This window comes from Protopterus annectens, chromosome 3.part1 (genome assembly GCF_019279795.1).
Source record: "Protopterus annectens isolate FY-2018-M chromosome 3.part1, PAN1.0, whole genome shotgun sequence".
Lineage (NCBI taxonomy): Eukaryota > Metazoa > Chordata > Ceratodontiformes > Protopteridae > Protopterus > Protopterus annectens.
In genome coordinates, this window is record NC_056732.1 from 1,891,033,803 (window position 1) to 1,891,057,291 (window position 23,489).

A 23,489-nucleotide genomic window follows, 5' to 3' on the forward strand; every position below is an offset into this window, starting at 1 on the left:
CCTTAAAATGGAGAACATCGACATTTGCACTGTAACAGACACCTGGTTCAAGGCAGCAGAAAGCACCCCTGCACTACCAGGCTATAACTCATTGCACACCTTTCGGCCCCAGAACTTGAATCAAAGCTCCAAAGGCGGTGGTATTTCCATATTCATAAAGGATGCACACACCTCCAGGGCTGGTAGCCCAACATAATGCATCTGAGATACTTCAGGTGCAGCTAACATTGGGCAAGACAGTGATTCAGGTCATAGCCTGCTATAGGTCCCAAACCATGTCCCAAGATTCACACTCCACATTCCTAAACACCCTAGAGAATATTAGAGTCCAACCTAACAGTCTCATACTGGGCGACTTCAACTACCCCTCCATTAACTAGGAAAACTGCTCATATACCAATACACTTGCCCAACGCTTTCTGGAATTCATTAATTACAATGCGCTGGACCAACTCGTTCTTACCCCCACTAGAGGTAGTAACATCCTTGATCTGGTCATTACTAACATGGGCAATCGTTGCTCTACACCAACAGTCAACTCCTCCCTGGTTAGATCTGATCACAAGCTAATCACCTTGGAAATCCACATCCCTCTCACCCCTCAACAAGGGTAACCACCATGAAAAACTTCTCCAAAGCTAACTTTGGGCTCCTAAAAACAGAGGTGGCTAACTTCACGACATCCATGCAAATGGAGAATAGTTGCGTGACCAAATCATAAACCAATGCACTGTACGAACACGTACACAAATACATGGATCTCGCCATACCCAATAAAACTAAGATGCTCTCCTCAAAAAAAAAAGGAAGCCAATCTGGTGGTCCCCTGCCATAAACAAACTCTACAACAGAAGGAGGAAACTGAGGTGGAATAAGGTGAAGTCCCAAGACTGGAAAAACTCCCTTATCAGCCTCAACAAAAGGTTGAGATCCCTCATCAAATCCTCTAAAGCTAGCTATAAAAACAGAATTGCAGCAGATAATAAAAACAACCACAAGGCCTTCTATAGTTATGTAAAGAATCTCCATGGCAATACCCAGATTTGCTCTGAGCTACTGCGCAATGGTATCTCCTATACCGAGCCAACAGATATTGCAAATATACTGGCGGACAGATTCAGTGATAACTTTACCCCTCACCCTCCAAAGGACTAATCACAATACCAGTAGATTGCCAGACTCCCAGTATTACTGCTGCACAGGTTAAAACAGCACTGTCCAAGGCCAATAATACAGCTTCTACGAGACGTGACAGTATCCCTGGCTGTGTTCTACATGAACTACAGAGTGAACTGGCACCTCACCTGTGTGCCCTGCTCAATCACAGCCTCACCTCAGGCTTTGTCCCTACCAAATGGAACACTGCTACAGTAATCCCGCTCCAGAAAGGAGGAGCGACTACAAACCCTGGGAAGTATCGCCCCATTAGCCTGATGAATCTGAGATGCAAAGCTATGGAACGCATCACCATGGACCTAATAAACAAGGATATAGGGAATCTCCAACTCTGGATCCTACACAGTTTGGTTTTGTGAGGGGTAGATCATGCCTGCTCAACTTGGTTGACTTCTTTGAGTCAGTCACCAGAGCTGTGGATGAAGGTAAGGTGATTCATACAGCCTACCTTGATCTGGCCAAGGCCTTTGATACCATTCCCCACTCTGGAATCATAGAAAAACTTACTAAGCCAGGCATCAATCCCTATATCACTAGGTGGGTTACAAACTGGCTCACATATAGAACCCACAGTGTGAAAGTAGCTGACTCCAGGTCAGACTGCTGACCAGTCACGAGTGGTGTCCCACAGGGTTCAGTCCTGGGTCCTCTCCTGTTTGGTATCTACTTCTCTGAAGTCCAGGCCAACACAAAGAGACTCTGGCTGACAAAGTTCACAGATGATTGCAAGTTGGGAGCTATTATTAACTCCCCAAGTGATGTTGACATCCTACAGAAAGGCCTCAATGAGACCAGCAACTGGTGTTAGAACCATGGCAATAAGCTCAATGCCAAAAAATGTGTCTTCAACCCCTTTGGGAAAAACCCAGTTCCCTTGAATTACCACATCGATGGTAGTCCACTGAACACAGAAGGTGTTATAAGAGATCTGGGAACACAGGTTGACAGCAACCTCTCTTTTGATCACCACGTTGCCACTGTGGTCAGAATGTCCTTCTATGTGGCACATCTCATTACTAAGGGTTTTGCATCCAGGAAGAAAGAGGTCATTGTCTCCCTCTACTCTTCCCTCATTAGGCCAGTCATCGAGTACAATGCCTCATTTGGCATGTACCTCACTAGACACCTGCAACAACTGGAGAGGCCGCAAAAGTGCCTCACGAAGAGGATCCTAGGCCTTAAACACTTGTTCTATATGGACAGACTAAAAAAAACTCCAACTATTCTCTGTTTCATATTGTCTACTTAGAGGCAATCTCTGCTTGACTTACAAAGCCATGTGTGACCCAGCTCTGTTAGAAATGCTACATCTAAAGAAATGCCAATCCCTCTGCACCACATACTCTAGAGACCTCAACCTCCTTACCACAATCAACAGAATAAGCTGGAGGGACAGGTTCATAACCCATGCTATAGAATAGACTTCCTATACATGTCAAGCAGAGCACCTCAATGGCCCTCTTCAAGAGAAATCTTGATGAGTGGTTGGGAAATAGAAGATTCACCCCAGGGATAACTCCAGTGGCTCTACTCAACAGAGGCACTGGGAACTAAGGTCAGGTGGCATGATGCCAGGGTAATCCTATGGGCTAGGCTTGTAAAGGCTCCAGGACCATTAGCCTAGTACACACCTATGAACCTATGAACCTAAATATGTATTTTATAATCTAGATAAGTCTTTGCATATGTATTTTTTTTCCATTTTAACATCTTGTATCTAGCGATGTACTTTTTTTTACTGGTTGTAAAATTCCTGAATCCAACTTTGTATTTTTTATAACCTATAGATATTTTTTCTTCCATCTTACTGTTAATGTCTTGTATTTTATACTTTTCTTTGTTATTCTTTGTGTGGAGCTTTTCTCCCCAGGTCACTGCTGAAAATGGATATTTTGTACGCAGTTGGACTTTCCTGGTTACCAAATGTCAAAATAAATAAATAACTAAATAAATAAATAAATAATATCTGTGGGTAGGTTAAGAACCTAACAATAAAACCTCATGAAGTTTGTCTTACAGATGGCACCTCTTGGTCAGCTCTTACCCTGGTGAAAGGGACAGATGGGTCAATATCCACAGATGGAGCTGATGAACATTAAGCAGTAAAGGACACAAAAAAAATGACATACTCAGCTTTATAAACAATGGCTGTTACTGCATGCAGAACCTAAATCCATAGCAGTGAATGCAGCAGGACTCCTCATATAATAAAATTATAAAGCAAATACCATAAAGTGAGAATCAATGAGCTATTTTACTGAATACCACTAATGCGTATACCATAATAATAATAATAATGACCATTACAAAGCATGGAAAAGTCCAGTTAGACCAGTACTATCAATGTGTGTTTTATTAGATATTACACACATTCACATTATAACAATCAGTCAAGTTGAATTAATTCCAACATATCTAAAGGTGTATAAAAGCTGTAACCTTTCTTGAGTTTTCATTGTTTTGATTTTATGTTAAATGTTTAGTTTGACTTGAGTACAGATCAATACAAATCATGAGTTACAGTCTCATGCTGAAGGTAACAATATATAACTTGTTTATAATGTGTGTAAAACTTATGTAATATTTGAAACAGTTAAACAAATGCACCATAGAAAACATCTCTTCTGCAATGCTACTGAAAACATACCAGTAACCTAAAAATCACAAATAATATATTAAGCAATATCTCACAGACTACCCTGACGACCAGATTCTTCCCAGACTGACAGTTTAAATACAAGGCAAAAATATCTATTGGTGAAAGTCCTCCACCGTACACATTTAGTGTTGTAGAATGAAAATTTCATGCTCATTACGTTCCCACGATGAAGATGGTTCACTCATGAAAACTTTTTGTAATTTCAAGGCGATTTCAAGGCGTACGGTTATTTAAAGACAATCTTCAGCTCATATGTGAATCTATAACAATAAGATAAATGAAAATATTATTATATATTAAACCACTAAGGTGCAAAAATGTTAACATTTTAGTTTCAGTGAACAGCAGCATTAACTATAGCTATTATAACTAATTAAATAATAATAACTAATTATAACTATAACTATTAACTAATGCTATACAGATGTGTAGGTAGAAGGTGTCTTAGCATTTGACAAAACACTCTTAAATATTTAAACAACAAACTACTTTCCTATAAACTAAAAGAAGAAGAAGGTTTTTTTCACTTTTGCCTTTGAGTGTCTTTCTTTTAGTTTATAAGAAAGAAATGTGTTGTTTTATTAGTACAGTCCTTTGTTTACGTTAGTTATCATAGTTTGGTTTTATTATTATTCTTAAATATTTTCTTAAGTTCATCCAAATTCACTTCATCATATCAAATTCTCCAGGTTTCCAGAGATGATATATCTATGGGCAACAAACAAAAGTACAAGCTGAGGGGGATAACTAGGTTCATGCTACCTCTTGCTCTACAATAATGTGCATTTACAGTGCCTATCTATTCATCCGATAACTAGTTTAGTGGGACAATGTTTACCTATTCATCTGATAACTAGTTTAGAAGAACGAACATATGCAACAAGTGCTCCTGATGATGAATACAGAGAAAGGGCTCCAGATAGTGAGTACAGAGAAAGAGTCCAAGACTGTCTTGGTAGCCAAGGGTCTTTAGACTAATCCTTATAGTTTGTAACTTCTGGGACCTTTCTAGCTGTGTGATATGTCTGGATAAACACACATCATGGGGGCACTATACTCTATAACTGGTTTATTTAGTGTACAGTACAGCAGGATGACAATTTCTTTCAACCTGAATGCAGTACTATTAGATATACTGGTTGTGCTAAGTACAAGGATTTACTGACTACTGATGCTACATGGTGGTTAAAGGAAATGGAGTTGCCACCCAGGGTGTCAAGATCCCTGACTACCATATTAGTTTAGAATGGAGAGCTGGCTATATTGTTAAGTTGAAGAAGAGTGCTTTTTCTTGTTACCAAATGTGACAAAACTGCACTCTTTGCATTTAATTTAAGCCCTTTATTGTAGACAACTGGATTGTAAAGATTAGTTCTTGATGTAGCGATACCAACTTCATTATCCATAGGTCTGGGTTTATGTTCTGGAGATTAAAGAAGTATATGCAAATACTAGGAGTGCCAGCATCGAGCCCTGAGGTACACTTCTAGTTACTTTCTTGCTATTTGAGGTGGTACATGTTACTTTAACTATGCGGATTCTATCTTTCATAGGTTTATAGGTGATTACTAGGCTAAAAGCACAACAGCCTTTACAAGCCTAGCCAATAATATCCAGAATATGACAGTATTATATCTTAATTACCCAGATATGTGATGGGGTAGTATCAGGGTAGTGGGTCTGTGGGTTTTGGAGCCCTGAGTCATTTTACAGATTACCTATATTCCATAAGGGACATGGCCAGTACCCCAGGAGTGAATTTATGGTGAACCAAAGAAAGTTGGTAATACAGAAGCACAGACAAACTGTGTAATGACAAAGGAACGTGTCTGCTGTGGTACCCAAAGACATTGCAGAACATTCAGAGGAAAAGGTAAACCAGAATCTTATTGCAGTCATTAAGCACTTTCATCTTAAGATTTCTTCAGAGTAACAGATATACTTTTAAGGCCAGTATTTTTGCATAATTCAAAGTACTTCATTAAAATACAATGTTTGCATCACTTCCTGCTACTTTCCCTCTGAAAAACTGAGAGTGACAGACCACTATGTTCTACTATATCGGGTACAAATTATCACAAGTAAATTAAAAAATGCAGACCGAGTTCTATCTTATCCAAAATATTCAAGAAATTTATATTGAATTTTTTAGAAACATGTAAATATATAAATATATAACCATGCCTGTTTTTTAAAAAAGTCCATTCTTCTAAAAACAACAACCCTATTACAAAAACTAGAAACACAGTAAATCACAACATCATTCCTTGAGTCACACTTACAGCTTTGCTGCTCTCAGTTTTAAAACTGGAACTAGGGAGATCTGATCATTCACACCTGGTGGAACATTGGCATTAATTTACACCTGACAAACTAGTTCCTGATATTCCAATGTCTCCCTTGCCCCTCACAGGGGTTGGGATATATTTTTTCTAATACCTAAAATAGAAATCTACACTGAGCACACCTAACTAAATGTCTGTAAAGGGCATTGGTTTCAGACTTTTTCCTGACCTCGTACATATGTTTGCACACTCTATTTTTGAGGGCACGTTCAGTCTTCCCCACATAATAGGAGAAGCAGGCAAAACACTATGTTAGTTGAACAACTGAAATACTCATTCACCCTGAAAGTTTCCCCTACACTGGGAAGGAATATTATTATGTGAGGAAGACTGAACGTGCCCTCAGAAACAAAGTGATTTACTGTGTTTCTAGTTTTTGTAATACGGTTCTTATTTGATAGGTTTTTAGGAGAATGGACATTTTTATAAAATATGTATGGTTATATAATTATATAATTTAAATATATTTATAAAATTCAATATAAAACTCTTGATTATTTTGGATAAGAAAAGACTATTGAATTTTTAATTCATATCTGGTAATTTGTACCTAATACAAAAGAAGTTTTCTAGAGGGAAAGTAACAAGAACTGATAAATTAGATTCTATGTATCTGTTATTCTGAAGAAGTCTTACTTTAAGACAAAAGTGCTTAAGGACTATAATAAAATTCTGATTTACTTTTTCCTCTCAGTGTTCTATGACATCTTTGAGTACTACAACAGAGGCATTTCGTTGGAATGAATTTACAGTTCCCATCCAATTATCCAAATTCCTTTTGAAGAAAGTGATGGGCAAGCTTTGTTTTATAATGATGGAAAGTGTATTCCATAGATGAGATAGCCTTTGGGATATGAATCTGTCTCCCCAGGAAGTTCTGTTAGAATTACAAATAAGGTTCAGGTCCATGGAACACGTAACCCTAATATAATTTTTCTTGTGAATATGTAACATTTTCATCAAGGCTGGATCAGAGAATGCCTTGTCAATAAATGATATGAGATGGAGTAAAGGGAGAGGGTCTTTAGTCGGTCTGCATAAGACACGTGTCTTACCCATTGTATCTTTTAAGTGAGAAACCTCTGGGGCTGCTCCAGCTGGTGTAAGTGCCTAGTTAGGTACATGCAGAGGGGAGCATTTTACTCTATTAGGGGCCTGATGAGGGCTGATTACAATGGCACTATGACTTCCTTTGATCTTGATGCCATTCCTTTACTTATAAGTTGAGCCACACAGAAGGATTTCTTCACTACCATAGCTACCTGGGGGTCAAAGTTTAGGTTACTATCTATCTGTGTTCCTAGGTCCTTCACCATTGGGTGTACTTTTAGGGCTGTGCTATCAATATTATAATTTGCAGGGATATCTGATTTACCAAAGTTATCATTATGCATTTTTAGCATTGAGTCTCAGACCATGGTTTTGGCACTAGTAGTTTGTCATTTTTAGACTTATTTGTAGGATGTCGACATTGTCTAGGAATTAAATGACTGCTCCCAGATTACAGTTGTCAGCAAACTTGGTGAGGCAGAAGCCCACAACACTGGCCTTCACTTCAGAGAAAATATATACAACAGGAGGGCTTCCAACACTGAGCCCTGTGGGACACCACTATTAACAGGTTTCTTACTGGAAGTGGATTCACCTGTCTGGACAACATGTGCCTGTCAGTGAGCCAGTTGGCTACCTATCTGATAATGAAGGGGTTTATGCCTAACTTAGCAAGTTTATCTATGATCCTTCAGTGGGGGACTGTGTTGAAAGCTTTGGCCAGATCTTGATAAGCATTGTATGTACCATTCTACCCACATTGATGACCCTGGTGACCTTCTTAAAGAAGTCCACTAGAATCAGCAGGAAAGACCTCCTTTTGGCAAAGCCAAATTGGGTATGATCCAGTGTTTTCAGAGTTCCTAATAATTATTGAGCCAGTCCATGATAATTCTCTCCATAGCCTAACACTGGACAAGCTTATAGGTCTGTAGTTGCCTGGGTCAGTTGATGGGCCATCCTTGTGCAGAGGAATGACAGTTGCAGTCCTCCAGTCCTCTGGGACAAAGCTCATCTGGAGGGTGTGGTTAAAGATGGTTTGTAGTGGCCCTGATAGAGTCTGTTTTAAGCTATTTAAGAAGCATCATAGAAAGTTGTCAGGGCCCATGGAGGTTGTTTTTGGCTTTAGTGAGCACAGTAAGGACCTGTACCCTTGTAATGACCTGTAGGGAAATGGTTGTGGGTATTTCTTTTAGTGTGGTAGGAGGGGATTGGGGAGAGAAGTCTGAACTGAACTTGTTGGCCAACAAGTTTGCTATGTTTTCAGGCTGGATGCAATTGCAAGATACACCCCACTGGATTTTACACCTGTGCTTCTAGAGGGGTTGTATACTTGGGAACGTGCACCAACTGTCAAAGTTTCTATGTGGGCAAAACTGAGAGGGAATTAAGGAAGCGCATTTACGAGCATCTTTACGACATGACTAGGAAGAAGGAAACCAACGCCTTCTACAAGCATTCACTCTCCTGCCCGGAACCCAAAATCCAGTTCCTAGTACTGGAACAGGTTGAATCAGATGCAAGAGGTGGTGACTGGGAATCCACCTTGGGCTACCGTGAACTACTATGGCAACTGAGACTGAATGCAGGGAAGCCACCAGGTCTGAATGGGATGATCAGTATCAAAGCGGTCCTCAAGCTTAGAAGGGCTAGGTTGTAACCTCCTTCATACCATAGCATTGCCACACAGCACATTAAACTATTGAAAACCCATGGTTACACTACCTTGACCAACAAATTAAATTCTACATGTAATGTTATACGGAAGGGCACTAAAAAATACTCCATGCATATTTTTATTACATGTTTTTATCAATGTAAAACAAAAAAGAAAAAATCTTTTAACTATCTATTGACAATTTAAACACACTTTTTAAAATATCTTTTAATAATCTTCAAACTTAACTAGACTTCAGACTTTTATGGTCTAAAACCTAGGAAACTGGTATTTGTAAAACGTTTTTTATGGTTAGTCTTTTTCAAGTATACATGTTACTGCGAACATTTTATTTTTCAGGTTGATGTAGTGATTACAACTTTTTAATATCCAACTTGTAAGCACTAGAGCACTTTAAACACTGGATTTCACTAATTAATTAATTGGACAATTGTTATGCTATTTAATGGAGGCTACTGCACATTGCAATTTGTCTTCACTTGATAAAGCTCAGCACTGCCTGAGCGAAAGCGCTTGTGTGACTTTACTTGTGATTTTTGGAATACTTCAGTAATAAAAATACTGCCTTTTGGATTTTAGCAGAGTTCCGGTTTCTTTCTTCAAGGTCGTGGATTATTCCTTACTGGATGCAATTGTTGCCATTTATGACAAACTCAGCACATTGCTGAATGCTTCCCCTGAAGTTACAAAGATAATTAAAGAAAGCCTTATTGTTATCTTTCACTTTGGAGGCTATCTTTGCCTCATAGTTTTCTTTGGCATTCTTGAACAACTATCTAATTTGTTTGTTAAGACTGATGACTGTCTTTTTGCAGTGTTTTGTCTGTTCCTTCTTGACTTTGGAGAGGATATTTTCCCTTTTGTTGAATAGCATTTTTGGTACGAGTCCACCAGAGTGGTCGATTTTTGCCAGTAATCATAGGTTTGACTCAGACAGGTAATGTCTCCTGTATGCAACTGTGGATGTGGTTGTACAGTACTTTTGTGTTCAGTTCAGAGTAGGCCTCAGTGTCATCTGGGTTCAGAAGGGCTTGGAAGTTTAATAAAATGTCACTTAGTTTGAGGTAATTGCTCTTAGCAAAGTTCTTAACAAGTTTGGAGACTGATGGGGTTCTAGTTTAGTTTTAATAATAAAGGAGATCATTTTGTTGTCAGATCATACTAGGAAGGAGTTAATACATGGGAGTGAGCATCATCACCCCATGTTCATGAGTACCAAGTCATGGATATTTGTTACTCTAGTTGTTTAGCTAACAAGTTGCTCCACTCCTTTAATTTCTCCAAATCTTATGGGTTTCTAATACCGTGATGGGAATGGACCCCATTCCTAAGTCAAAGTATGATTAAAGTTGAAATTATTATTGTTTCACTCTTTGATCTCAGCCAGTAGTGCTCATCTCAGCAACTGCAATGTGCCCAGTAATGACTCCTCCTGCAATTTGTACAGAGTTACATGTATTGGTAGCATATATAAATACGATTGTAGACTCTTTTTAAGATCTGTTGCTCCTACTACTATTGAAACTATCTGGGTATCTTTCTTCCATGTTGCTCTCATTTCTGCCTACAGATTCTGATATTTTATGGCTTTGTGTCTCTCTGTACACGGGACACTGTAGTCACTGGGTGTGGTGATTTCAATTATCGATGCTATTTTTGTCTTCTTTTCTTGGACCACTATATCTGGTTTTCTAGCATCTGTCTTTTGAACTGTTGGTAATGGATGATCCCATGTGATATAAACTTCTTCATTTTCTATGATGCTTTTTGGCGCATGTTTCCAGTGTTTTTCATCCACTTCACTACCATAATGTTTGCACAATCCCCAGTGCAACAGTCTCGCTACGTTATTATGCCTTTTAGTATACAGTCTTTCTGCCATTAGTATGTCACAACCAGCAACGAGGTGTGCGACTGTTTCCAATTCAGTTTTACAAAACATACATTTGTCTGTTTCTCCCATATGTTCAATGGACTTTTTAAACCAAGGTGTACACAGCCCACTATCTTGGGCAGCCAATATTAACCTTTCATCTCTTGGTTTGAATTCACCTCTTCTCAGCCATTCCTGCATTTGATCCTGATCAACGTGAGGTTTTTCCAGAAGCGTTCTATACTTGCAACTATATTTATGCATTTTCCACACTTCTTGCCTTCTCATCTGATCCTTCACCTTCTATTCTTTCTTTTGTTTTCTTTTTGGCACATTCCATTGTTGCCTGATTCTTATCCACTTCTGGTTTGATTTCCATTCCTGCTTGATGCTAATATGCTTCTGCTAAATTAAACAGAGAAGTCATCTTAGACTTAGCCTCCTCATGTTTCAAAACTTTCACTACGTTTTGGTCTTGTGAGATCAGCAGATATGTGTGGAGTCCCACGACTGCAGATCTATACATGTAACCAATTTGAAGGAGGCCCATCCCTGCTTCAGAACAGGGAATATATAATCTTGGTATGCACTGATTTTTATAAATCATTTGGTGAACATGAAACATCTTTCTTGTTTTCCTGTCTAATCTATCCAACACATATTGGGACCAGTCAATCACTCCAAAACTGTAAGTTAGGGCTGAAAGAGCAAATTGGTTATTATAGCCTGAATTTTGTTCCTAGATGTCAACGCTGTTTTTAGGATTAATTTGTCTTCTGAAGTATTCCTTATTAAGTTTTATTTGCATTTGTTTGTGTTTTATTGTCAATCCTTCATCAATTCCAAAATATTTATATACTCCTTCTTGCTCAAGTTCTTTATATCACATTCCTGTCCCAAACTGATGTTTTCCTGCTTTAAAGGTTGCTTTTGCACATTTATCAAGAACAAATTACATTCTTATATAATCTGAAAAAGTTTTGACAACTTGCAGTTGTGCTTTCAGTTCCTCATCTGATGAGCTACACAGTTTTAAATTATCGACAAAGAGAAGATGAGAAGTCTTTACCCTTTGTTGTTTTCTAGGAGTCAAATTATAGCCATGACCTAAGCTGTTAAGTAGACAGCTTAATGGGTTAAGGGCAAGGCAGAATAGCAGTGGTGACAGAGAGTCACCTTGGAATATCCCCCTTTGAATATTTTTTTTCCCTGGGATGATAATTTGTCCTTATCATGGCTTAATTGCAAAGTGGTCTGCCACTGTTTCATGGTTACTGTAATGTAGTCAATCAGTGTAGGGTATATCTTATACATTTTTAAGCACTCTATTATCCATGAATGTGGGATACTATCAAATGCTTTTTTGTAGTCAATCCATGCAATACTTAGATTCTTTCCCATTTTACAATTCTCCACTATGAGTTTATTTAACAAAAAATAATTTTTTTGTTCCATGCGACTTTCTTTTATTGCCCTTTTTTTCTACTGCCACAATTGAATTTTCTTCTAAATGAATATAAACTCTGTTGGCATCAATTCCCATGTATAGTTTATACATTGTCAGAAGACAAGTTATTGGTCTATAATTTTTAGAGTAGCTTGCAGGTTCACTCTTAAGTAGGAGCATTGTTTTTCCTGTTATTAACCAGGTTGCTGTCTGTTCGGGGTGTGCATATAAATAGTTATTACTCATGGATAAATCTCCGTGCAAAGATGTTAATAATTTAATCCAAAAGTTAGGTACTGCATTTGGGCCTGGGGTTTTTCCAATTAGAGGCTTTTCTTAATTGTGTTTCAATCTCTCTGGCTGTTACTTCATCTCATTTCATATCCTGTACCTTTAAACTTCTTATTCTTTCTTTTACTTCTTCTGTCCATTTAGCATCTTTCTTATGTTCCACAAGATCTTCATAGATACTTCTCCAAAATGTATCTAAGTTTTCTTTATTTTTTTGGTGGTTTTTCTATTCCTTTTGCCTTATTTCCCAATTCTCTATAAAACATTTTTGGGTCATCAATAAATTGTTTATTTTGTACTTTTCCCTTATATTTACCTTCGTATCTTCTAAGTTTTTCCACCTGTGCAGACATTTTTAGTTTATTTGTGATAGTGCATGATAGACCTGGTCTGTTCTGATACTGCGCATTGCTTTTATCACATTTATCTTTCTTAGTATTTTTGTTGATCTGTTCCTTCTTCTATAGTCTTCTAACAGGGACACATCTTGCCTTAACTGCTTTATAGTTTTCAATATTCAATATTTCCAAGATGGTCTTTAATTTCTCCCCCTCCTTTCCTTCACTACCATGCATTCTTGTGATAGAACTTTCACTACCATGCATTCTTGTGATAGAACTTTATTAGTTATTAACTTATCTGCACAGTAATATATCCTGTTTACTTCTGTTATATTGCAGGGATCACTATGAACATTCTTAATTACTGTGTTAATTTGTTTTTTCAGACTTCTGACTTTTTGGGTTTTATTAACCTTCTACAGTCTATTTCTTTCATTGATCTTGATATATCTGTATGTGATCAACTCCAGCTTGCTCCAGGGTGTTTGCATTGATGAAGTCCAAAAACCTCTGAGAAACTGGATTATGGCTTGTATAAGTCTCCCAGTTTATGGAGGAGTAGTTGAAGTCACTCAAAGTATGGTGTTAGACTGCATGCTAAGAGATTCCAGTAGGTTTATGAAGGAGGTGTGGTTTTCCAGACTTATGTTAGGGGATCTGTAGCTAGGAAGGGTATGATAGGGAGTCACACCTATAGCTAGCTGGGCATGAGCAGTTCATGCCTGTTGTTGGACCATCTAGCAGTGCTCTATCATGTTCATAGGTTAGTACTAGGCTAACTGCCTTTGCGAGCCATTTTAAGCCTAGCCAATTATCCCTTGTGAGACTCAAACTCTGCACCTTGTGTTTGTAAGGCAAACACCTTAACCATTAGGCCACCCTCCCAACCAATCTCTATTAATATACTCCAGTGAGGTACACCTTGGGTCATTTATGCCCACATGGACTATGACCATGCCCTACTGGTACTTGTGGTTTAAAGACCGAAGTGCATGCATGATCTGGTGAATCCTGACTTCAGAAAGACAGCTAACTGTGGTCTTCACCTTGTTTAGCCTGGTAAAGGGGACATCAGTATGTCTTACAATGGAATCCTCAATAACTAGAATGCTTGGTTGTGTGGTATGTTGCATTATGGTCTTGGAAGCAAGGCTACTATGATTTTCAGACTTATGTATTGTGTGAGAAACCATCTTTTTTGAATGTGCATGTGGCTACTGAGAGATGTTTTTAGGAGGTCTTAGAGGTTTGGGTAGATTACAAGTGAGTACCTCTTCATAGGTGGGTCTATGATTGCCTCATAGTGTTGGTAGTTAGTGTTTTTGGTATAATGCTGACAATCTGGTTTGCATTTTTCATGTGTGAATGTGACAGCTTTGCTTCCAATGACATTTTGTAGGTACATCTCTTACACTGTGTTTGTCTGTTCTAAAATTAAATGGTTATCAGTGACCATGATGCAGTTACCACACTGTTTCAGGATGACCATATCCACCAAGCCAGAAACAAAGATGACAGGGAAGTGCCTATCCATTATACCAGATTCTTAGTAGATGGACAGGAGCAGGGGAGAGTCAATTAAAGGTCTAAGATGAGAGTGTTTAGTGACATACTATTAGATAACCTGCAGTTGTGTTGCCATCTATACAAACTGGTAGCACTTTGAGCAGCTAAGAACAGTGAGAGACTATGTGGAGCATTTCCTATAGACAGTTATAAACTAGAGAGGTTTGCTTATATACAAGGCATGGGTAACCGCAAAACAGTATCAGCAATCCATCAATATGCTGTGGGAGTAGAAGCCACAGCATTCTGCATGCAAGTAGGCAACCTGCTGTGCTACTAACACTGCTTTAAAAGGGTGTACTACAATAGTGATACCATTTGCTAAACAAAGCAGTTGCACATTGTAAACAGACTTAGCATGAGCAGCAGTAAACATCTCTTCCCTTGAAGCTCAGAATTCTTTGAAAATGCACTTGAAATGAAATTCCGTGAAAAATGAACCTGCCCTAATGGGAGAACACGGCAAAAACTAATGTCACATTTTAATTATTGTTCTTACAAACTTAGAAAGTTAATAGAACAAGTTTTGCACTAGTACCAAATTTCTGAAGGCTGTGAAGTCTAAAGCTCAAATCTCTGCCATTATTTTCTGACTTCAGTCCTCCATGATTTGCCAGGGATTTTCCAGAAAAAACGCAATTTTATTGGAAACAGACTGAAAATATGAGGCAAAATTCTGGACATTCTGCAAAAACCTGGAAAGCTGAAGGGTGGGTCTATATCATTTCACTGAAAACTCATTTCATTGAAGCTTAATTCATTGACATATATTCACTGAAAGCTCACGTCACTGAAAACCCATTTCACTGCAACTCATTTAGTTGAAAGGTATATATGGCCTATTCCGCACTGTTGTATGATCCTGGAGTTAGTATACTGAACATACATCTGCCTCCCACCCTCTTACATACAGACACCTTCCTGCCTAAACCCCTAAACTACTGGTCCAAACCCACAAAGCTAATAACTCTGCTGGTGAATCCCTGTTTGCCAACTTCATTGGCAAAACCTGAGATTCGTCGTTGTCAAACTATATAACCCTACAATCCTTCAAAAGTCTCTTAAAAAAAAAACCTCAAACAGGATCTCAAAGTGAATTGGCTATGCCCATGTACCAACCCTGATTAAGTTATAAACTAAAAACATATTCTGTAATTATCATAACTTGTAACTACATCACCAAGCTCTGCTTCCAATCTGATGTCTCTTACTTTTAATTGTGTCTGTCCATGAGAATTGTGAGTCCCTGCTAGGGAACACTACTAACTCATTGTATATAATCACTTTGTTTTTACAATTGTTTGCTATCTTCTGTGTAATCTATGTAAGTCTGTCTATCTTCTGTGTAATCTATGTAAGTCTGTCTATGTGGAGCTTTTCACCCTGGGCCTCCGCTAAAAATGGGCATGTATCCAGTCGGACTATCCCGGTAAACAAATGTAAAATAAATAAAATAAAATAAAAATGAATACACCCACCTACCTGTCTCCCTCCTTGCATACACACACACACACACACACACACACACACACACACACACACACACACACACCTCTCAACCTCTTCAGCGCAAGAAATATGGACAAACACTGTCATAATGTGGGAACAAAGGACCAAAGCTAAGGATACATTTTAAATATTGCACTTATAAACTTAGAAAGTTAACAGAACATGTTTTGCACTAATACAAATTTTCTGAAATGTATGAAATCTAAAGCTCAAATGCCTGTCATTATTTTCTTCAGTTCAAAATGATTTACCCGAGATTTGCCAGAGAAACACCATTTTATGCAAAACAGACCAACTAAGGTAAAAATCTGGGCATTCTGCAAAAATATGGTCAACTGACAGCTACACTCAGGCACTGCTTCTTATTTAAGCCTTGATAAAAACAAAAAAATACCTTCAAGTTCTATCAAGAAGATGATCTGGACTGATCGTCAGCTCTGCATTCATTTCTATTTGCTGGCAAAAGGGAGAGATCAGACCCATAGCCATACAGCGACCAACATAAATACAGCACCTATCTTACTTGGAGGGAACATGACAGTTGTTTAAATTTCCCTCCAAGTTCTAACTGCTGGAAGAAAACACAGGGCAAGTGAGCAGCTGGTCAGCATCAGCCGCAAACACGGAAGTTGTTCCTTCTTAGGCTCATAGGTGTGTACTAGGCTAGTGGCCCTGGATCCTTTACAAGCCTAGCCCATGGGCTTACCCTGGGATCGTGCCACCCAACCTTATTTCCTAGTGCCTCTATCAAGTAGAGTCACTGGAGTGATCCCTGGCATGAATTTTCTATTTCCCATCCACTCATCAAGATTTCTCCTGAAGACGGCCAGTGAGGTGCTCTGTTTGACATGTATGGGAAGTCTATTCCATAGCATGGGCAGTCTCTGGGTTATGAACCTGTCCCTCCAGCTTGTTCTGTTGATTGTGGCAATGAGGTTGAGGTCTCTGGAGCATGTGGTGCAGAGGGATTGAGATTTCTTTACATGTAGCATTTCTAACAGAGCTGGGCCAGACATGGCTTTATAAGTCAAGCAGAGATCGCCTCTAAGTAGGCAATATGAGACAGAGAATAGTTGGAGTTTTTTGAGTCTCTCCATATAGGACAAGTGTTTAAGGATGAGGATCCTCTTTGTGACATACTTTTGTGGCCTCTCCATTTGTTGTAGGTGTCTAGTGAGATACATAGAAGTAATGCAAAACCACAGCAGAGACAGCCAACCACGAAATTCTTCTACACGAAGTCTTTAATAGACGTGACAACAGTAAAAATAACTAACAGACAAAATTAAAACAAGCGCTTTCGCCTGGCTAATACCAGGCTTTATCAAGATGTGTGTATGAGGAACCCTAACCTATTTATAATATTTAATGATCATCTGACCTAAATCTAATTAGTTAATTAGAGTAAATTAAAGTAAATTAAATAGGTTACATTCTTAAAGGTGTAACAAAAAGCACTGATATATGTATGTATATATAACCTTAATAACATGCATACTTGGTGGAAACCATTAGAATACACATAATGCATCATGTTTGTATATTATGTTATTGCAACTATATAAATAACATAAAAAATATAACAAAAATTCCAAAACTTCTAAAATTCTAAAAAACATGTTGCTATCCATGTAAACCATAAAGAGCAACTGCAGCAAAATATAAAATTTAAAATTTATACATTATGAATAAAGTTAATAAATGTTTATGAATTCTTCATACAATGAATACGTCAAAAAGTACTATTATATACATACAAAAAAGTATTTATTTAATCCTATGCTATAACCTGGCCCTTCTGATCTTTAATACACTATGGATGCTAATATTGTCATTTAGCCCAGGGGGTTTTGCAGTATTTAACTTTAATTGCCACAACAGTTCCTTATATTCCAATGATATTTCCCAATCTCCCCCTCTTGGATTCTGAGTTGCTTGCTCTAGAACCATGAATTTTAATTGCATGTTAGGACATTTTAAAGAATGCTTATAAAAAGCATTAGTTTCTTTCTCTTTCGCAACGACATATAAGTGCTCATAAATTCTTCTTTTCAAAGACCTTTCAGTCTTCCCTATGTAAAGACTTAAACACTGGGTACATATACCAGGATAAACTACTCCTTTAGTTGCACAGTTATAGTGTCCTGTTGATTTAACCTTAAAATTCCTTGAAGTTATATGCAAGCTGTTATCATTAATTATGTATGAACATTGCTTGCATGCCCCACATTTATATGTACCTAGTCTAGGGATAGATTGTGTGACACTGTCATGAAACTGTCTTTCAAATAATCCCTTCAAATTAACATTCCTTCTATTCACAAATTTGGGCCTGTCTAATATTAACTCTTTAATGTCTTCTTGTAATGTTAAAACTGGCCAGTACCTTGTTACAATTTTTTCAACTTGTGACGAGTCCTTACTGAAAGTTTGTATAAATAGATTATGTGTCTCAAATTGCGGATCTTGTTGTACACTTCCATTCTCCTTTACCATTGTACCCAAGAGCAGAAAATACTTACTTTTTCTATTAGCTATAACTTCTTCTGCCAACTTGTTAACTAGATGTATAGGGAATCCTCTTTCTAAAAATAAAACTTTTAAAAAGTTCATTTCTTGCAAAAATAGTTGTTCTGTACTACACATCCTAGCTGCCCTAATAAATTGGCCTTTCAGTATGCCTTTCTTCTGGTGGAAAGGATGTCCACTCTCAAAATGTAGATAGGAATTAGAAAAAGTCTTTTTCCTATAAATTTTAGATTGAAAGGTACCAGTATGCTGGTTCTTAGACAGAGAGACATCTAAATAGTTCAAAACTTCATCACTAATGTTGTATGTAAACTTTAAAAATTGTGTAGAAGAATTAATATAGAGCATAAAATCCATGAATTCGTTAAGGTTGCCATTCCATAACACACAAATATCATCCAAATAACGTTTGTAGTGTGTAATAAACTTCGACCAAGGGGTTAAAAATATAAATTTGTTCTCCCAGTAGTGAAGTACAAGGTTGGCATAGGATGAGGCACATGGTGCACCCATATGCAACCCCCTTTTTTTGCTTAAACAGCTCTCCATTGAAATATATATAGTTATTTTCAAGTATAATTTCCATAAACTCAACCACCAATCTAATAATGTTTGGGGTGAATTCAGATGACATACATAAAACTTCATTAAACCATTCAAGGCCAACCACATGTGGGATACTTGGAAACAATTCAACAATATCTATACTTATCATAAAGTTAGTTGCATCATAAAAATTACTTTGGATACCTTTAAGGAAGTCCCAGGAATCTTTACAAATACATTCTACAGAAAGAACTAGTTGTTTGACAATTTGATCAATAAACTTCCCAAGTGGTTCAGCAATGCTGCCTGCCCCAGCCACAATTGGTCTAAATCTTAAAGGGTCCAAACCTTTGTGCACTTTAGGTATTCCAAAAATTACTGCTGTAGTAGGTTTATTTACATGCAAGTAATTGTATAATTTTTTCATTAATTGCTCCTTGCATCAGATGGTCGTATAATACATATTTAATTTTCGAATAAGCAATATTAATCTCGTTTATTGAGACAGTACTGTATTGTTCAGTGTCTTGCAACATGTTGTACATTTGTGCTTCATAGTCCCAGTTGTACATTAATACCACCCCTCCCCCTTTGTCTGGTTTCATAACTCGTATACCGTCCTTCTTTAAAATATTAATTAGCTGAAATACTTCAGTACTCAAATTTGAAGGTTGAAAAGACATATTTACAGAATATTGATTTCTTAAATCATTTTCAACTAATTCCTCAAAAGTTTTTAATGCTGGGTGTGTTGGAGGATTCAGTGTACTGGGTCTTGTAAAACTTTCATTCACATGTGTTTGTCCTTTGAAAAAAACATTTAAATTCAATTTCATTCACATGTGTTTGTCCTTTGAAAAAAACATTTAAATTCAAACGTCTAACAAACAATTTTAAATCCAGAATAGTATTAGTTAAATCTAATGGGCACAATGGAACAAATTGAAATCCTCTGGTAAACAGAATAAAATGCTTAGATGTTACTACAGTGTCAGTATAATTATAAATACAAAATTATCTTTCTTTGTGACCAAACAGTTGGTTGTAGCAGAGTCTGACATAATTCCTCTAATATCATCGTTAATAAATGCATCAGATACCTCTATCTGCGGGGTTTGCCCCAACCCTGTTGTTGATATGTTACTCCCTTGCCCCCCAGTCTGCCCTGGGGGTAGTAAAAAACCTGGTGAGAATTCTTGTTGGTTTTTTGTGCTAAACACTCACTTCTTCGAGGAATATCCTCTGCTGGGGAAGCTACATTGTCAAAATTATCCAAATCATCCATTCTATTATGTGCTTGATTGTTGTAAAGTCGACCTTTACCTGGTACAGAGAAAGCCAAACCTTCCCTGTACTCTATTAAGTCCCATTCTAACTTTCTAATCTTCCTGTTAACAATTTTGCAACAGTGCTGGTCTACTTCCTGAAACACATTGTCATAATCTCTTCTAATACTACCAAAATTATGATATTTCACAACAGAATCATTCAATACATTTAGTTTATTTAAAAGGTTGTCCGCTTTTGTTTCATAGTCATTAATCATAAGTTTTAACGTATCCAACCCTGTTCTGTTAAATAGCTCAATTAAATCTTTATGTAGACTAGAACCAGGAACAGCGTTGTTGGGGAATTTAAAAAAGCGCAACCCCTTAGGTACTCGTTGAACACGAATACATTCTGTTAAGTAATCTATCTCGAGTTGTGTCGATTTAAATGCATAAAGCTTATCGCTTAATAAAGAGAATTTTTGTTCAGTACTTCTGTTGTCAGAACTAGACTTAGCAAAAGTACCTTGTTTGAATGAAAACTGCCGTTTAGTCCAACTAGTAAAATTGAGGTTGAGGTCTCTGGAGCATGTGGTGCAGAGGGATTGAGATTTCTTTACATGTAGCATTTCTAACAGAGCTGGGCCAGACATGGCTTTATAAGTCAAGCAGAGATCGCCTCTAAGTAGGTGATATGAGACAGATAATAGTTGGAGTTTTTTGAGTCTCTCCATATAGGACAAGTGTTTAAGGACGAGGATCCTCTTTGTGACATACTTTTGCGGCCTCTCCATTTTTTGTAGGTGTCTAGTGAGATACATACCAAATGGGGCATTGTACTCAATGCTTGGCCTAATGAGGGAAGAGTAGAGGGAAACAATGACCTCTTTCTTCCTGGATGCAAAACCCTTAGTAATGAGATGTGCCACACAGAAGGACCTTCTGACCACAGTGGCAGTGTGGTGGTCAAAAGAGAGGTTGTTTTCAAGTTGTGTTTCCAGATCTCTTATAATCCCTTCTGTGTTCAGTGGACTACCACCGATAAGGTAACTCATGGGAACTGGGTTTTTCCCAAAGGGGATGACGACACATTTTTTGGCATTAAGCTTTAAGCCATGGTTCTGACAGCAGTCGTTAGTCTCAGTGAGGCCTTTCTGTAGGATGCCAACATCACTCGGAGTTAATAATGGGTCCCAACTTGCAATCATCTGTGAACTTTGTCAGCCAGAGTCCCTTCGTGTTGGCCTGGATGTCTGAGAAGTAGATACCAAACAGGAGAGGACCCAGGACTGATCCCAGTGGGACTCCACTCGTGACTGGTCAGCAGTCTAAGTTGGAGTCAGCTACTTTCACACTGTGGATTCTATCTGTGAGCCCATTTGCAACCCAGTGATACAGAGGTTGATGCCTAGCTTAGTGAGTTTTTTTATTATTCCTGAATGGGGAATGGTATCAAAGGCCTTGGCCAGATCAAGGTAGGCTGTATGAACCATGTTTCCTTCATCCACAGCTCTGGTGACTCAAAGAAGTCAACCAAGTTGAGCAGGCTTGATCTCATCATCTTCTTTTGGCTCTTCCCGTTAGGGGTTGCCACAGCGGATCACCTTTTTCCATTTCTTCCTGTCCTCTGCATCATGCTCTTTCACACCAACCGCCTGCATGTCCTCTCTCACCACATCCATAAACCTTATCTTAGGCCTTCCTCTTTTCCTCTTACCTGGCAGCTCCATCCTTAGCATCCTTTTCCCAATATACTCAACATCCCTCCTCAGCACATGTCCAAACCAACCCAATCTCGTCTCTCTTGCTTTGTCTCCAAACTGTCCAACCTGAGCTGACCCTGTAATATACTGATTCCTAATCCTGTCCATCCTAGTCACACCCAGTGCAAATCTTAACATCTTTAACTCTGCCACATCCAGCTCTGACTCCTGCCTTTTTGTCAATGCCACCATCTCCAACCCATATAACATAGCTGGTCTCACTACCCTCTTGTAGACCTTCCCTTTCACTCTTACTGGTACCCGTCTATCACAAATCACTCCTGACACTCTTCTCCATCCATTCCACCCTGCCTGTACTCTCTTCTTCACCTCTCTTCCACACTCACCATTACTCTGAACTATTGATCCCAAGTACTTAAACTCATCCACCTTTACCAACTCTACTCCCTGCATCCTCACCATTCCTCTACCCTCCCTCTCATTTACACACATATATTCTGTTTTAGGCCAGCTGACATTCATTCCTCTCCTCTCTAAAGCATATCTCCACCACTCCAGGGTCTCCTCAACCTGGTCCCTACTCTCACTTCATATCACAATGTCATCTGCAAACATCATAGTCCATGGGGCCTCCTGTCTAATCTCATCTGTCAACCTGTCCATCACCACTGTAAATAAGAAAGGGCTCAGAGCTGATCCTTGATATATCCACCTTAAACGTATCTGTCACTCCCACCGCAGTCCTCACCAATGTCACACTACCCTTGTGCATATCCTGTACCACTCTTACATACTTCTCTGCCCCTCCCAACTTCCTCATACAATAACACAACTCCTCTCTAGGTACCCTGTCGTATGCTTTCTCTAAGTCCGCAAAGACACAATGCAACTCCTTCTGACCTCCTCTGTATTTCTCCAACAACACTCTCAGAGCAAATATTGCATCTGTAGTGCTCTTTTCTGGCATGAAACCATACTGTTGATCATTAATCATGAGCAGGCATGATCTACCCTTTACAAAACCAAACTGTGTGGGATCTAGAGTTTGGAGATTCCCTATATCCTTGTTTATTAGGTCCATGATGATGCATTCCATAGCTTTGCATATCAGACTTGTCAGGCTAATGGGGCGATAGTTCCCAGGGTCTGTAGTCGCTCCTCCTTTAGAAAGAGATGACTATAGCAGTAGACCATTTGGTACGGACACAGCCTGAGGTGAGGCTGTGATTGAACAGGGCAAACAGGTTAGGTGCCAGTTCACTCTGTAGTTCATGTAGAACACAGCCAGGGATATTGTCAGGTCCCATAGAAGCTGTATTCTTGGCCTTGGACAGTGCTCCTTTAACCTGTGCAGCAGTAATACTGGCTGCCTGGAAATCTACTGGTATTGTGATTGGTCCTTTGGGGTGGGAGAGGTGTAAAGTTGGCACGGAATCTGTTGGCCAGTATATTGGCAATATCTGTTGGCTCGGTATATGAGGTACCAT

At 38.5% G+C, this 23,489-nt stretch overlaps 1 long non-coding RNA gene across 1 annotated transcript in view; it reads right to left on the bottom strand.

Moving 5' to 3' along the window:
- Positions 1-3,511: 3,511 nt before the first annotated feature.
- Positions 3,512-23,489, bottom strand: part of LOC122798934 — a 33,650-nt gene continuing 13,672 nt past the window's right edge. Inside the window, exon 2 of the long non-coding RNA XR_006364356.1 lies at positions 3,512-4,095. This is a non-coding gene — a long non-coding RNA (uncharacterized LOC122798934). The remainder of the gene's footprint in view (positions 4,096-23,489) is intronic.